The sequence below is a fragment of the Ursus americanus genome, chromosome X, assembly GCF_024610735.1.
Source record: "Ursus americanus isolate L20-20 chromosome X, mUrsAme1.1.p, whole genome shotgun sequence".
Classification (NCBI taxonomy): domain Eukaryota; kingdom Metazoa; phylum Chordata; class Mammalia; order Carnivora; family Ursidae; genus Ursus; species Ursus americanus.
In genome coordinates, this window is record NC_142164.1 from 61,580,467 (window position 1) to 61,592,763 (window position 12,297).

The following is a 12,297-nucleotide window of genomic DNA, read 5'->3' on the forward strand; positions in this document are numbered from 1 at the left end:
ATCATAGTATGTGGACATATGTAGCTGGTACTGTGTACCTTTTTTAAAACATAATTATTTTCTTATAGGAAATATAAGAAAACCTGAATAAAAAGGATTAAAGGGCCAAAATGTTGTATTTAGAATTTGAAATAGATACTAAATAAGTAGATGGCTATAATTGAGTTTTAATAATATTTTCACTGCATATTTCATTTTTACTTCAGAGTTGCTATTTAATTCTTTTTACAGTAGCTTTCTCAATGTTTACAGAAGCAACATCTTGAATAAATATTTTAAGTTAACCTTAACAGTATCCATATTTCTGTGTTTTAGTATTTTATTAGGACAGTTTTTATTTATTTATTTATTTATTTAAAATATTTTTTATTATAATAATATTTTTTTATTATATTATGTTAGTCACCATACAAGTGCAATTGCTGTAAATTGAATACTTTGAAGGAGTTTATATACTCATTTCCTCATTTAATAAAACTGTCCTCCAGGACAGTAAATACTAGGTATTTACCCCAAAGATACAAATATAGTGATCTGAAAGGGCACCTGCATCCCAATGTTTATAGCAGCAATGTCCACAATAGCCAAACTATGGAAAGAGCCCAGATGTCCATGGACAGGTGAATGGATAAAGAAAATGTGGTGTGTGTGTGTGTGCGCACACACACACACAATGGAATACTACTCAGCCATCAAAAAAAGAAATCTTGCCATGTGCAACGACATGGATGGAACTAGAAGGTATTATGCTAAGAGAAACAAGTCAACCAGAGAAAGACAATTATCATATGATCTCACTCATATGTGGAATTTAAGATTGAAACCGAGGATCATAGGGGAAGGGGAGGGAAAAATAAAGCAAGACAAAATCAGAGAGGGAGAGAAACCATAAGAGACTTTTAATCATAGGAAACAAACTGAGAATTGCTGGAGGGGAGGGGGGTTAGGGGATGGGGTAACTGGGTGATGGACATTGAGGAGGGCACGTGATGTAATGAGCACTGGGTATTGTATAAGATTGATGAATCACTGAACTCTGCCCCTGAAACTAATAATATACTGTATGTTAATTGAATTTATTTTTTTTATTTTTTTTTAAAGATTTTATTTATTTATTCGACAGAGATAGAGACAGCCAGCGAGAGAGGGGACGCAAGCAGGGGGAGTGGGAGAGGAAGAAGCAGGCTCATAGCGGAAGAGCCTGATGTGGGGCTCAATCCCATAATGCCGGGACCACGCCCTGAGCCGAAGGCAGACACTCAACCGCTGTGCCATCCAGGAGCCCCTGAATTTAAATTAACAAAACAAAGTATTTATTAGTTTGCTGTTTTTAGATTAAGCATTATTGGTGAGCATTTACACTTTAAAATGTATGTAATTTATTATATGGACATAAACTTTTGTGACAGAATCCTTGCACATGATATAGGACCATAATATTAGCACTAATATACTACATTTATTCATTCAACAAATATTTATTTGAGTGCTTAATATGGTCTAGGCACTGCTGTAGAAGCTTGGATTATATCAGTCAACAAAGTGCACTCCTGGAGCTTAACATTCTACTACTAGTACTATATATATATACATAATACTTTAATGATATGGCTACTTTTCTTTATAAAACTACAGTGTATCCTGATGCAAATATGGTAGTTAAATACATATTTAGAAAAATGTGCTTCAAGGGGCGCCTGGGTGGCGCAGTCATTAAACATCTGCCTTCGGCTCAGGGCGTGATCCCGGCGTTCTGGGATCGAGCCCCACATCAGGCTCCTCCTCTGGGAGCCTGCTTCTTCCCCTCCCACTCCCCCTGCTTGTGTTCCTGCTCTCGCTGGCCATCTCTGTGTGTCAAATAAATAAATAAAATCTTAAAAAAAAAAAACAACAAAAAACACCTTCAGTTTCCAGATGAGACGCACTCCTTAAAAAAAAAAGAAAAATGTGCTTCAAGAAATTAGGGGTAGGGGCGCCTGGGTGGCACAGCGGTTAAGCGTCTGCCTTTGGCTCAGGGCGTGATCCCGGCGTTATGGGATCGAGCCCCACATCAGGCTCTTCCGCTATGAGCCTGCTTCTTTCTCTCCCACTCCCCCTGCTTGTGTTCCCTCTCTCGCTGGCTGTCTCTATCTCTGTCGAATAAATAAATAAAATCTTAAAAAAAAAAAAAAAAAAGAAATTAGGGGTAAAGTTGTTGCTTTTTATTTGTTTGTATTTCTTTTGTGCCTTACCTTGTAAGAATTCTATGATATCCAGAGTAGATATTAAGGAGTGTCTTTAATTTATTAATTTACTGTTTTTTGTCATGTATATAAGGACAGTTATAACAGAAGTAATAGTTAATCCATGTAGATGTTGAAGTAAGAATATTCAACATGAAACCTGTTTGTAAGTTTTAATTACATATTCAGGATATTTATTAGCTCGAGTAGCCCTTATTTCTCTGGTACAGTTTTTATTTTTTTATTTTTTTAAAGATTTTATTTATTTATTTGACAGACAGAGACAGCCAGCGAGAGAGGGAACACAAGCAGGGGGAGTGGGAGAGGAAGAAGCAGGCTCCCAGTGGAGGAGCCTGATGTAGGGCTCGATCCCAGAACGCCAGGATCACGCCCTGAGCCAAAGGCAGACGCTTAATGACTGAGCCACCCAGGTGCCCCGAGTTATTATTTTTTTAGACATTACTGTGAAGTATTTTGATTATATCCAGTAGGATCAAAATTAGAATGGAATCTTTTGCACAGAAATTATCACCTATCCTAAGCTTTGAGATTTCTTACCTAGCTGCCACATTTTTACTAACTTTCTGCTAGCATTTTTTTATTGCTAACATTTTCACTTTAGTTAAAATACCTTTATTATAAATGGGTACCCATTACTGAAGTTATGTGCAATATGTGGAACTGTAGAATTCCCTAAAGGCATTTGTTATTTGCCAGTTATAAAAAGGAGTTTAGTTAACATTGGCTTGATAAGCTTTTTCGGTGGCCCCCAAGACCACCCTCAGGTTCAGTGATTCATAAGACTTAGCATAGTCATATTCAGGTCTATGATTTATTACAATGAAAGGGTACAAAGCAAAATCAGCAAAGGGAAAAAACAGATGGGGCAGAGTCCAGCAGAAACCAGGCATAACCTTCTAAGAGTCTTCTCCCAATGGAGTCACCCAAGAAGTACTAATTTCTCCAGAAATAGGTTATGATAATATATGTGGAGTGTCATCTACCAAAGAAGCTCATAAGAGACTAAGTACCTAAGTTTCTTTTTATGTGTTTTAAACACAATGCTGCCTGGCTCTTACCAAATCTCAGACTCCCAGAAAGAAAACGGATGTTCAGAACAAACCACATTGTACAAACTGATCTAGGCACAGTGAGCCATTCTTAATCAGGGAAAGTTTTATATTAGTACAAGGAACTGTGTACCATTCAAGTGCCCAGACAACAGCCTAAGGCCAGCCGTGCAAATGAGACTTCCTAAGATGAAATTTCAGTTGATTCTTTTTTTTCTTAATGTTTTTCTATTATATTATCTTAGTCACCATACAGTACATCCCCGGTTTCCGATGTAAAGCTCGATGCTTCATTAGTTGCGTATAACACCCAGTGCACCATGCAATACGTGCCCTCCTTACTACCCATCACCAGCCTATCCCATTCCCCCACCCCCCTCCCCTCTGAAGCCCTCAGTTTGTTTCTCAGACTCCATAGTCTCTCATGCTTCATTCCCCCTTCTGATTACCCACCCTTTCTTTATCCCTTTCTTCCCCTACCGATCTTCCTAGTTCTTATGTTCCATAGATGAGAGAAAACATACGATAATTGTCTTTCTCTGCTTGACTTATTTCACTTAGCATTATCTCCTCCAGTGCCATCCATGTTGCAGCAAATGTTGACAACTCGTTCTTTCTGATGGCTGAGTAATATTCCATTGTATATATGGACCACAACTTCTTAATCCAGTCATCTGTTGAAGGGCATCTCGGTTCCTTCCACGATTTGGCTATTGTGGACAATCCTGCTATGAACATTGGGGTGCATATGGCCCTCTTCTTCACTACATCTCTATCTTTGGGGTAAATAGCCAGTAGTGCAATGCCTGGGTCATAGGGTAGCTCAATTTTTAACTTTTGACGTGACCTCCACACTGTTTTCCAGAGTGGCTGTACCAACTTGCATTCCCACCAACAATGTAGGAGGGATCCCCTTTCTCCACATCCTCTCCAGCACTTGTTGTTTCTTGCCTTGTCAATTTTTGCCATCCTAACTAGCGTAAGGTGGTATCTTAGTGTGATTTTGATTTGAATTTCCCTGATGGCTAATGATTTTGAACATTTTTTCATGTGTCTGTTAGCCATTTGTATGCCATCACTGGAAAAGTGTTCATATCTTCTGCCCAATTTATGATTTGTTTATTTGCCTCTTGCTTATTGAGTTTGAGAAGTTCTTTGTAGATCTTGGATACGTCTTTTATCTGTAGCATCATTTGCAAATATCTTCTCCCATTCCGTGGGCTGCCTCTTGTTTTCTTGACTGTTTCCTTGGCTGTGCAGAAGCTTTTTATCTTGAGGAAGTCCCACAAGTTCATTTTTTCTTTTGTTTCTCTTGCCTGTGGATATGTGTCATGAAAAGGTTGCTTTGGCCGATGTCGTGAGGTTGCTGCCTATGTTCTCCTCTAGGATTTTGATGGATTCCTGTCTCACGTCGAGGTCTTTTGTCCATTTGGAGTTTATCTTTGTGTATGGTGTGAGAGAGTGGTCAAGTTTCATTCTTTTGCATGTAGCTGTCCAATTTTCCCAGCACCATTTATTGAAGAGACTGTCTTTTTTCCACCGGATGTTTTTTCCTGCTTTATCAAAGATTAGTTGCCAAAGAGCCGAGGGTCCATTTCTGGGTTCTCTATTCTGTTCCATTGGTCTATGTGTCTGTTTTTGTGCCAGTACCATGCTGTCTTTGTGATCACAGCTTTGTAGTACAGCTTGAAATCCAGCAACGTGATGCCCCCAGCTTTGTTTTTCCTTTTCAACAATTTCTTGGCCATTCGGGGCCTTTTCTGGTTCCACACAAATTTAAGGGCTATTTGTTCCAGTTCCTTGAAAAATGTCCTCGGCATTTTGATCGTGATAGCATTGAAAGTGTAGATTGCTCTGGGTAGCATGGATATTTTAACTATGTTAATTCTTCCGATCCATGAGCATGGAATATTTTTCCATCTTTTTGTGTCTTCCTCAATGTCTTTCAAGAGTGATTTTTAGGTTCTAGAATATAGGTCCTTTACGTCTCTGGTTAAGTTAATTCCAAGGTAACGTATGGTTTTTGGTGCTATTGTAAATGGGATGGATTCCCTAATTTCTCTTTCTTCAGTCTCATTGTTCGTGTATAGAAATGCAACTGATTTCTGAGCATTGATTTTGTATCCCGCCACATTACTGAATTGCTCTATAACTTCTAATAGTTCGGGTGTGGATTCCTTTGGGTTTTCCATATAGAATATCATGTCGTCTGCGAAGAGAGACATTTTGACTTCTTCTTTGCCGATTTGGATACCTTTTATCCCTTTTTGTTGTCTGATTGCTGTTGCAAGGACTTCTAGTACTATGTTGAATAATAGTGGTGAGAGTTGGCATCCTTGTCGTGTTCCTGATCTTAAGGGAAAGGCTTCCAGCTTTTCCCCATTGAGAATATTTGCTGTAGGCTTTTCATAGATGGCTTTTATGGGGTTGAGAAATGTACCCTCTATCTGTACACTCTGAAGTGTTTTAATCAAGAAAGGATGCTGTATTTTGTCAAATGCTTTTTCTGCATCTATTGAGAGGATTATATGGTTCCTGAGTCTTTTCTTCTTGATATGATGTATCACGCTGATCGATTTGCGAATGTTGACCCACCCGGGCATCCCAGGTATGAATCCCACTTGGTCATGATGGATAATCCTTTTAATGTACTGTTGGATTCTATTAGCCAGGATCTTGTTGAGGATTTTGGTGTCCATATTCATTAGGGAAATCAGTCTGTAATTCTCCTTTTTGATGGGGTCTTTGCCTGGTTTGGGGATCAAGGTAATATTGGCCTCATAGAATGAGTTTGGTAGCTTTCCTTCTGTTTCTATTTTTTGAAATAGCTTTAGGAGAGTAGGTATTATTTCTTCTTTGAATGTTTGGTAGAATTCCCCAGGAAAACCATCCGGGCCTGGAGTTTTGTTTTTTGGAAGGTTGTTTATCTCTGACTCAACCTCTTCATTATTAATTGGCCTGTTTAAAAAAATCAGTTTCTTCCTGTTTCAGTCTTGGTAGTTTATAGGTTTCCAGGAAGGATTCCATCTCTTCCAGATTGCTTAATTTATTGACATATAGCTGTTGATAAAAGTTTGTAATAATCCTTCCAATTTCATTGGTGTTGGTTGTGACCTCTCCTTTTTCATTCATAATTTTATTAATTTGGGTCCTTTCTCTATTCCTTTAGATAAGCCTTGCCAGCAGTTTGTCAATTTTATTAATTCTCTCAAAGAACCAGCTCTAGTCCTATTGATCTACTCTACTGTACTTCTGGTTTCTAATTCATTGATTTCTGCTCTAATCTTGGTCAAGTACTTCCTCGTGAGTGGATTAGGCCTGTTCCTCTGTTGCTGTTCCAGCTTCTTGAGGTGAGAATATAAAAACTGCTTTTTAGATTTTTCTGTTTTTTTGGGTGAGGCTTGGATGGCTATGTATTTCCCCCTTAGGACTGCCTTTGCAGTATTCCATAGTTGTTGGACTGTTGTGTTTTCATTCTCCTTGGTCTCCATATATTGTTTAAGTTGATTTTTGATTTCCTGGTTTATCGAGTCATTTCTGAGCAGGATGGTTCTTAGTCTCCAAGTGTTTGAGTTTCTTCCAAATTTTTCCTTGTGCTTGAGTTCCAATTTCAGAGCGTTGTGGTCTGAGAATATGCAGGGGATAATTTCAGTCTTTTGGTATCGGGTGAGACCTGTTTTGTGTCCCAGAACATGGACTATTCTTGGGAGTGTTCCATGGGTATTAGAATAGAATGAGTATTCTTTGGTTCTGGGGTGTAGCATTCTATATATATCTATGAGGTCCAACTCGTCAAGTATGGCATTCAAAGCTCTTGTTTCTATGTTGGTTTTCTGCTCCAGTGCTCTGTCTATTGCTGATAGTGGAGTGTTGAGGTCTCCTACTATTAACGTATTTTTATCCATATGTCTCTTTATTCTGGTTAAGAGTTGGCTTGTGTATCTTGCTGCTTCTCTGTTGGGGGCATATATATTTATAATTGTCATATCCACTTATTGGATACATCCTTTAAAAATAATATAGTGCACTTCTGTGTCTCTAACTATAGTCTTTAGTTTAAAATCCAATCTGTCTGATATGAGAATTGCTATCCCAGCTTTCTTTTGAGGTCCATTGGCATGAAAGATGGTATTCCATCCCTTTACTTTATTCTGAATGTATCTTTAGGTTCAAAATGAGTCTCTTGTAGACAGCAGATGGATGGGTCATGTCTTTTTATCCAATCTGCAACCCTGTGGTGTTTTATGGGAGCTCTTAGGCCATTTACATTGAGACTGATTATTGAGAGATAGTATTTTAATGATGCCATGTTGCCAATAAAGTCTTTGTTTCTATCGATTGTGACTTTCTGTTGTGTATCACTTTTGGGGCTTTTTTACCTTTATAGAACCCCCCTTAATATCTCCTGTAGGGCTGGTTTCGTGGTTACGAAATTGGTCAGTGACTGGCGATTCTGGAAGGTCTTTATTTCTCCATCCTTCTGAATGACAGCCTTGCTGGATAAAGGATCCTTGGCTGCATGTTTTTCTCTGAAAGAGCTTTAAAAATGCCCCCCCAACCCTTTCTCTCATTCCAGGTCTGTGTAGAGAGGTCTCACGTAATTCTGATACCTTTGCCTTGGTACGTGAGAAATTTCTTTGCCCTGGCCACTTTCAATATGTATCCTTGGATCTAATATTGCCAATTGCAGTATGACGTGATGTGGTGTAGGTTTGTCGTGGTTGAGCTTGGGAGGGGTCCTCTCTGCCTCTTGGACACGAATGTTTGTTTCCCTTGCTAGATTAGGGAAGTTTTCAGCTACAATTTGTTCAAATATCTCTTCTAGACCTCTGTTTTTCTCCACCCCGTCAGGGATGCCGATGATTCTGACATTGGAACATTTCATTGAGTCAGTAATCTCCCGTAACCTACATTCCTGAGCATGGATTTTTTTGAATCCACATTCTGTTTTAGCTTTTTCTTCTACTAACCCATCCTCCAATTCGCTGATACGTTCTTCTGCCTCATTCACCCTGGCCGTCAGATCCGCTAATTTTGCCTGCATTTGGCTCATAGAATTTTTAATTTCTGCCAGATTCGCTCTCATTTCCGCTCTTAGAGATTCTATATTCTCATTAACATTTTCGTTAATACTTTTTTCAAGTCTGCACATCATCTTGACCATTGTTACTCTGAATTCCATTTCTGATAATTTGATTATATGCATATCCATTAGTTCTGTGGCAGAGGCCACAGACTAATTGCCTTTTCTTTGCTGGGGGGGATTTCTCCTTCTCGTCATTCTGATGAGGAGAGGTTGTGGGGTTGTCCAGAGCCCAAATTATTGACCGGGTCCCAGGCCGTGCGCCCTTGTTTTATAGGGATCTTAGGGATGTGGGCTTCTTGATTTTTCAGCCTGCCTTCTGGGTGAGGGTCCTGCCGCACCGATACTCAGGCAACCCTGTTTGGGTAGAGTCTCCATGTCCCCTGCGAGGTGGGATGGGGATGGGCACACTGTGAGCCGGCATTTCCAGGCTTTTGTTCTCTGGAGGCTTTCCCTGGCGGTTTGCTGTGCCTCTTCTGAGAGTCAGCTCAGCGATGGCCGAATCTCAGCCTCTGTCTCAGAATAGAGGAATCGCGGACCATTCTCCACTGATGTTCTGGCTACTTTAACTCTGTTACTGTTGGTGCTGCTCAACCCTGCAGCGTCCCGGGATGTGCGCCCCACACCCGGAGTCCCAGCCCTCACTTCCAGGGCCCATGCATCTCTGTCCTTTGTGTTTCTAGCACCGCCAGCCGCCAGCCGCCCCCGTGCACTCCCGGAGCTCCTGGTCTCAGTTTGGTTCCAGCGAGCACACCAGAGCTCCGTTTCAGTCTGGTGGCGCGCGTTGCCGGTCCGCGAGTCCGCCCGCTCCCCCGTGCAGGTGGCTACCGCTTCCCGGAGCCTGAACGCGGCGGCTCCCTCTCCCTTCCGTTTATCTTCCGATATCTCTGTGCGGTTTCACGGCTCCCCGCTTCATACCTCAGTACTCAGCTCTGGAGATGTTCATTTGTAGAGATCCAGATGTATCTTTCTGCGTCTCAGGCTGATTCCGTGGATGTTCAGACTGGTCTGGTACCTATCCAGCTCGACTCAGGGGACTGGCTGAAAAAGGGGTCCGCTACTCCTCTGCCATCTTAACTCCCTCCCTACAAAAAACCAAATTTCAGTTGATTCTTGAAGGATAGTGAAGCATAAAAACAAGTTTGCCAGGCAAAGAAGGGGAGAAAATAATATAAGACATTCTAGGAAAGGTATGGATTCTTGCAAATATGTGACATGTTTAGGCAGTATTTCATTGTGGTTTGAATGTCAGTACATAATGAGCTCTCTATAAGTAATAGAAATCACCAGGACCCAGACACGAAGGAGGAACTGATAATTAAAATTGTAATTTCAAGAATGCTGTGGAAGCCTTAAGAATATGCTAGTCTTGATACTAGCAACTTTGGTTTTTACCAACCCAGGGATAGATAGGATACAAGGCCTTGAGCCCTGTATAATGTGGAGTGTTCTTTGAACCCAGATTAAAGCTGAATCTCTTCAAAGGGTATGTAGTCCATTGAAGAATAGGATGGAAAAAAATTTGCCCATCCATCCAGGGAGATGTCAAGGAAGCTCATCTGTTTCACCCTGGTTTCTGGGTTGAGAAAAATAGTTTCCTTGGGTTCAGAATCATGAGCTTACATAGGTTATGATTTGAATTTACATTACTTAGTCTAAAAATCTCAAGCTGATTGGGTGCTTGGGTGGCTCAGTCAGTTGAATGAGGAACTCTTGATTTTATCTCAGGTTATGATCTCAGGGTTGTGGGATCAAGCCCTGTGTGGCTGTCTTCCCTCAGCAGGGAGTCTGCTGGAGATTTCTCTTCCTCCCCTTCCCTTTGCCCCCTCCCCCATGGTTGTGCTCTCTCTCTCTCTAATAAATAAATAGATCTTTTAAAAATAAAATAAGTAAATACAAATCTCAAGCTGCAATACCTCACAAGTAATCTTGGGTTATTGATTCCCTGGAGCACCTGGAGAGACAGATGCAGAGTAAGTGTGGAGATGTATGATCTCTACCCAGGATTCTCACATACTACGGCTACAACGCAAACAGCATAATTAGATTCTTAAGGGCCTCTGATAATAGAAATATTTGATAAAGACTATAACTATGTTTAAAGTGATAATTTTAAAAAGCAGAAGCGTAAGTTTATGCCAGGAAATTTAAAACTTAGATGAAGTAGACAATATTCCAGAAAAATACAATGAAATTGAGTGTTTATTTGACACTAGCCAAGAATTAGAAATAATCTAAATATCTATGAGAATAATGAGGAGATGTTTATAATGTCTATGAGGAGAATAAATGATGGTATATTTGTGCAGTGGAATTCTACATAGCAGTTAGATAACTGATTGAATAAGTCTCACTTTGAGCAAAAAATGAAAAATATATTTAGTGGAAATGTAAGTCATAGAAAGATAACAGTATGTACTGCTTACATATAGTTTGAAAACATGAAAGGCAGTGTACAGTTTAGGGATACATGTGTAATAAAAATATGAAAACATACACAGAAATAGTAAATACAGAATTTAGGATTTTATTTTGTTGTGTAATAAATTTTATTTTGTTCTTTTACATTTTTAGCATAATTGACACACAACATTACATTAGTTCCGGTGTACAACCTAGTTATTTGACAAGTTTATGCATTATGCTATATTCACTACAAGTGTAGCTACCATCTGTCCCGTTACATTACTATTACGGTATCACTGACTTTTATTGACAATATCATGTGCCTTTTTTTCCCCATGACTTGGTTTGTTCTCTGTATTTATAGGTCTGATTCTGCATTTTGTTCGTTTATTCGTTTGTTTTTGCTTTGTATTGTTTTTAGATTCCCATGACTTACTCATTCCATAACTGGAGGCCTATATCTCCCTCTCCCCTTCGCCCATTTTGCCCAAACCTCCACTCCCTCCCCTCTGGCAGCCATCAGTTTTTTCTCTGTATTTATAGGTTTGATCCTGCTTTTTGTTTGCTTATTCATTTTTTAAAATTCCATTTATGAGTGGAATCATGTGGTATTTATCTTTCTCAATCTGACTTATTTCACAAAGCTTAATACCCTCTAAACTGAGAGGGTGTTAGGATTTAGGATTTTAGATACCTCTCAGAAAGACTGGAGGGAAAGAAGAGAATGAGATTGGGTATGTCACATATTAGGTGTCAACTGCATCAGAAGCAGATTTAGCACATGGTAAAATTTAATGAAGATGGGATGTGGGAACATGGCTGTATATATTCTGTACACTTTTGTGAATGTGTAAAATATATATAACAAAAATATGTAAAAATTTAAAATACTTTGCATTAAAAAGCAATTGAGGAAAGGTACAAAAACAGGTAAACCTTATGTTCCTAATTTTGAATTGAACTGTTTATATTTAGATATTTAATAGATTATTTTGTGTTACTTTCTTCTTTTTATCTTTTATAATCAAAGTTTGTGGGGAAAATAACAAAATGATTTAACATGATGTGGTCATTCTGGGATCAATCCCTTTTTGTTTTCCGAATTATATTAGGACCGTGAAATATTTCCTGCCCCTAAGATCTTTTCTTTCTTGATCTCTGAGTCAGTCTGTCTCTTTGCCTTCCCTCTTCTCCCTACCTCTGTCTGTCTCTCTTTGGTTCTCTAGGTCTTTTTCTCTCTAGTCCCTGTTTCTTGGGGTTTGTGTTGGGAGTTATACTCTCTCAGTGCCTGGGGGGGAACGGTTGTCTCTTAGGGTCTCTGTTTTTTGTGCCCCCTGCTCCCAGGTACTGTTTCTCATAGCTGTACTTTCTCAGGGTCTTTCTCTTGCTTAGTCTCTTACTTGGTGTGCCCGCCCCCGCCCCCATGTTTTTCTTCCTTTGCATTCATATGTGCCTGTTTGTGTGTCTCCCTCCCTGTGTCTTTCCCTCTCCTAGAGTTCGGTTTGTCCCCTCTACT

General features: G+C 39.7%; 1 protein-coding gene across 7 annotated transcripts in view; it reads left to right on the forward strand.

Annotated features, from left to right (window-relative positions):
* Positions 1 to 12,297, forward strand: part of ATRX (ATRX chromatin remodeler) — a 331,172-nt gene that overhangs the window by 241,578 nt on the left and 77,297 nt on the right. The gene's annotated exons all lie outside the window — the stretch shown is intronic.